At 48.3% G+C, this 5000-nt stretch overlaps 1 protein-coding gene and 1 long non-coding RNA gene across 5 annotated transcripts in view; one reads left to right on the top strand and one right to left on the bottom strand.

Annotated features, from left to right (window-relative positions):
* TSHZ2 (teashirt zinc finger homeobox 2) overlaps positions 1 to 5000 on the bottom strand; it is a 446554-nt gene that overhangs the window by 419800 nt on the left and 21754 nt on the right. The window lies entirely within an intron of this gene.
* The window catches only part of LOC115273278, a 4727-nt gene continuing 1149 nt past the window's right edge, over positions 1423 to 5000 (top strand). Inside the window, exon 1 of the long non-coding RNA XR_003900771.1 lies at positions 1423 to 1712. This is a non-coding gene — a long non-coding RNA (uncharacterized LOC115273278). The remainder of the gene's footprint in view (positions 1713 to 5000) is intronic.

Genomic DNA, 5000 nt, shown 5'->3' with positions numbered 1-5000 from the left:
CGCCAAGTAGTAAATATTTTAGGCTTTGAAGGCTGAGAGACAAAATCAAGGATGTTATGCAGGTGCTTAGGTAACATAAGAGACAATAAATTTCCACATTTTCCCCTTCCCCTAAACATTTAAAACTGTCAAAGTCGTTCTAGCTCACAAATCCTACAAAAACGGGTGGTGGCCTGAATCTGAGTCATGGGTCATAACTTAGCAATCCTGCTCAAAATCACATCTCTGATAGTTATTTGAACCTTCTCTGAAATCCCCATAATGGCGAGTGAGACATAAAAGGACTTAACTCATAGGGTGGTTGTGAATCCAAAAACAGGCAAAACGTGTCCTATGCTTACTTAGCACACCATCTGGCACAAAGTAGTTATTCAGTTAACATCAGTTGTGGTTTTTGTCCTTGTCATCATCATCTTCTCTCTCCATGAGCTCAGTTGGTCACTGAGTACCTTGCCTGGCACATAGTAGGCACTCAACACATGATCGACAGCGTTATCATTTCAACTGGTCAGAACACTGCTTCTCAACATTCTATGCAGATCAGACTCAACTGGGAGGCTATTTTCAAAAACATATGCTGACTTCCACTTCTGGAAATTGTGACGCTAAACTTCGTCCAAGAGATAAGCTTAGCACTTGTGGGTTTTTTGTTGTTGTTGTTACGTTCTAGGGGTGATTCTGATGATTCTAACCAGACACCTGTGCCTTAAAGGGCACTGAATCTGGACGACAGAGTCGAAAACTCCAATCCCTGAACGGGCCCATCTTCTCTGCCTTATTTTGTGGCCACATACAACACAGCTAGAGCACAGCCCCCTTTGGAAAGTCCGAATTCCATGTTAGTCAGTCGACAACTGGGGTTAATTGAGCACCTATGTTGTGCCAGGTCTCAGACTAATTGCTGGGGATATAGCAGTGAAGGAGGCAAAGGCCTACAAGAGCCCGTTCTCCTCATCTACCCTTTCCCATGCTTGATTTTCCTACTTAGACCTTACACACCATGGTGCGTCTTAAATGTACGTTGGCTCTGCCCCATGAGAGAAGGGACCTGATACACTGTATTCACTGCACCTCCCAGCCGAGGGCGGTGCCTAGTACCCAGGCATGACCGGTGAAGATTTGTTCTAACAGGCAGGATGGGGACCCGGCGCCGCTTAGAGCACCAAGCCGATGGCCGACCCAAGGCAGAGCATGTCGTCAGCCTTTCTGGACTGGAGTTAAAGGTGGGGCACATTCTCTTGTCCTGCAGCTTAATCTGAAATCACTGCTTTCAGCCACAGGTCATCCATTTATTCACTCATACAATTGGTAAAATGCAATAAATAAGATGATCATCAATATGCGGATGTTTAACAAGTAGCAACTCTGTTGCTTCATCACCTGGAAATGACTCAACAGAAGACAGTTCTAGAATGTTCTGACAACTCTCCAGGAGACAGACTGAGTTGCAAGTCACATGCCTCTCACAGTCCTCAAGAGAGAATATGCCCAAGAACGTGCATCTGCTTATTGGACAAGTACTTCTTGAGCTTCTAGCATAGACTGGCCACAGTGCCGGGACTCAGGACACGGGGATGACAGAGCCAGGCCTCTGCCTTCACGGAACTTACTGCCTCGGGGGGGGGGGGGGGAGCACAGAGAGACGGATGAGAACCAAGAAAGCCAAGAATGGTCAAATGTCAATGCTGAAAAGAACAAAGCAGAGATACCCGGTACTTTCCAGGCAAATGGGGGGCGGGGTGCTGGGCGTGATATAATTTAAAGTGTCACAGTTTCCCTGAGCTGGTGGTACTCAGGCGGAGACCTGAACTATGTGAAGTGTTAGCTAAACTGAGCGGAGGGAGGAGCTGGGCAGCAAGGAGAACAGGAGGAAGTCGGAGACCTGGGGAGCACAGGGGGGTACAGGGGAGCACGGATGGGAGGAGAGATCACATGAGGATCTCCTGCCTTGCAGGGGGGGCGGTGGGTGACTTCTGCTCAAACACAAGGTCTCACAGATCCCCAGGGCCTCTTGTTAAAACGCCGTCTCTGAGTCAGCAGGGCTGGGGCGGGGCCTGAGAATTTGCATGTGTCCAGCAAGTTCCCAGGAGACGCCAAGGCTGCCGGCCCCCAGACCGCACTGTGAGTCCGAAAGTTTTAGGCCATGACTCGATACTCAGAGCAGGGGCGAGGTCAGGGGAGGGGATTTTCCTGGTATCCCTCTGGACTCTACAAAAGCATCAGGCAGCCCAGGGACCCTCGGAAAACCACTAAGGTTTAGCAGGCATTGGGACTCCTTCGGTGAGTCTTTCCGCACAGAACGGGCTGGCACTGCCCGGCAGAAACTCCCTCGCTCGGGCGTTGCAAGTCCAAACTCCAAGGAGCCACAGCTCACATGGAGTTTTTTTTCTTTCAACCAAACAAGGCTTGCTATAAAAATATATATGTATACATATACATGTATACACACACATATATACACGTTCAGAGACAATCTTTGAAATGCAATCACAGCCCCACGTAGGGCTGAAATGAAACATCATCTCACATGAAATCATCAGAGGGTGAAGGGGCTGGGATGCTGCAGGTGATCTGGCAGACCAGCCTTCTCCCTCCAGAGACTGTGGGACTAGACATCTCAGGCCTGACGGCCGGTGGACAAGATGGGTCCCGTCGGTGGAGGTGATGTGGGGGGGGAAGCCAGTGAGCAGGCTGATGCTGAACCCACCCGGGGAGGCGAGCACCTGAGCCGGGAGACGGAGGAAGCTGGAGAGGCCGGGACCAGGAAATCAGCATCCTGCACACCACCTTCCATGCTCTCTCCAGGGCCCACTGACTGTCTTGTAAGACAATCTGGGTGACAAACACGGGCCCGAGGAACACTGCCCTTGTAAGCAATCCGCTGCTCCAAACGAATTTCCCCAAACAAAGGTTGCACGCCACCCCTCCGCCATGCTTGCTGCTCAATCTAATTACTCACCTCTGCAGCTTTAAATCAAAGGTGGCTCCTATTAAGTGTAATTACCTTTGCTAGCAACTTGCAGAGAGCAGTAAGTGAGGGGCTACTAAGCAGGAATGGCTTGTACAGGACATTATATATGCCCTGGACTAAATCAACGGCAGCCAGGACCTGTAGCATCAGAGACACATATAACTCAGCCACGAGCAAATGTACGCTGCTGGTAGAGCATCACGCACATACGTAAACACAGCAATTCCTTCGCCTGTGTCAGCAGCCCAGAGACACCACGATGCAGGAGAATAGAGAAAAGGCTCTCTGATCCTTGAATGCACAGGCGTGTGGCCACATCAGTTTTTCTGCAAGAAAGTGAGTTGCCAATCCTGCCAGCTAGTCTCTGAACAAGTCCCAAATGCAGTGAAAGGGAGCAGACAAAGGCACTTTCTCAACCGCCCAATGCCCATATCTGGCCACCGTTCCTACCCAGGAGAAGCAGGGAAGTGATGTGACTCCGGCTGACTTGTACATGGCCGTTCTTCTCCTGTTCAACCTTGCCACAGCCTTCATTCCCGACGCACAAAAACATTTTTTTTTTTAAATCATGAGCATCTTTATCATGTCAGGCTCGTCAATTCCCATTTTGCCTAATTAATAAGTACATCAACACCTGAAAGGAAATGAAAATTGCCAAGAACTTTTGGCTTTCACCAAAAGGAAGCCACGGTGAGTAAGACTTACAGTGTGGTTCTTTCAATCCAGGGGGCTCCATCTCATCTCCAACTCCACTGACGAAAACCGGTTCATTATACAATGTGCCCAAAGCATGAACGTCTCCCAAGACATTATTCTGGGTGTCCTCAAACTGTTGGTTATCACCTCCGTGGCCATCACATTAACACTTATTGAGCCCTTATTATGTGACACGTAGCATGAAGCACACTATATACTCAATCTATATAACCCTCCTGACAACCCCATATGGTATTAGGATAAGTATTTTAAATCTGAGAACCTGGTGCTTAGAAGGTTAACAGCTTATCTAAGGTCAGAAAGCAAGCAAATAACAGCCTCGATCTGAAGCTCCATCTGTCTGAGTCCAAGGCCATGGGTGGTAACCCTTCAGAGCATACAGTATAAGACTGTTGACTCTCTTGGCCTGGTATCTATCCCCCTTCCTTTGGTAACTTTGGTAATATCACCTTGATTTTGCTTTGGCCATTTGCCACTAGTTGCTCCCGGCTTTTGCAGCCCTAGGTACCTACACAAGGAAGGCAGGCCAACGAGAGGCCAGTGATTGGTTCGGGGAAGGCCACGCAAACCCCTGTGGGCCAGTGTAAACCCAGGGGCATTTGCTGGGGGTCCTCTGAAGGGCTGCTTTCTTCTGCCAGCATTGCTAAGTCAGATGCCAACAGGTGACCACTGTGACCACCGTGTGTGAAAAGGAAGGAAGAATCTCAGAGACAACCTGTCCCAATCCCACCCCTTAGGTCTCTGTACCTATAGGTGCCAAGGCTGAGGCTCAGTTGAGTCACGCTGATGTATAATTTATCATTAGCTACATGATTCATTAAAAATTTGCCTTCTAGAGGTGCTGAGTGTGCCCTTGGAGTCAAACATCCCTGGGGTTAAATTCTAATTGCACTATATATATTTGCTATGTGACATATTACTTGACATCTCTGTGCCTCAGTTATCATATCTGGAAAATGGAGTGTGCCTACCTCCTTGGTTGAGAGGAAAGCTAAATGATCTGGGGCAGTGTGTGGCATGGAGCAGACACTTATTAACAAGTCTGAGTATTATTTTTCAGAGGACAAAACAGAAAAGTTTATGGTGAGCTGTGAAAAAGATCAAATGTAGCCAACCAGGGGCAAATCTAAAAACCTTTATAGAAAGTTATTGCTCTAAGTGCTGAGTAGAGGCTAGGATGTGCAGGCAAGAAGGGACACGGGTTCAGGAATGATTCATTGGAAGAGATTATCTATCCCTGATGGAACTGCTGCCTGGGATAATATCTTGACAGATCAACAATTAGACCGAGAAACAAGCAAACACACAAACA

Source organism: Suricata suricatta, chromosome 12 (assembly GCF_006229205.1).
Source record: "Suricata suricatta isolate VVHF042 chromosome 12, meerkat_22Aug2017_6uvM2_HiC, whole genome shotgun sequence".
Lineage (NCBI taxonomy): Eukaryota > Metazoa > Chordata > Mammalia > Carnivora > Herpestidae > Suricata > Suricata suricatta.
This window is presented reverse-complemented; position numbering and strand designations above follow the sequence as displayed.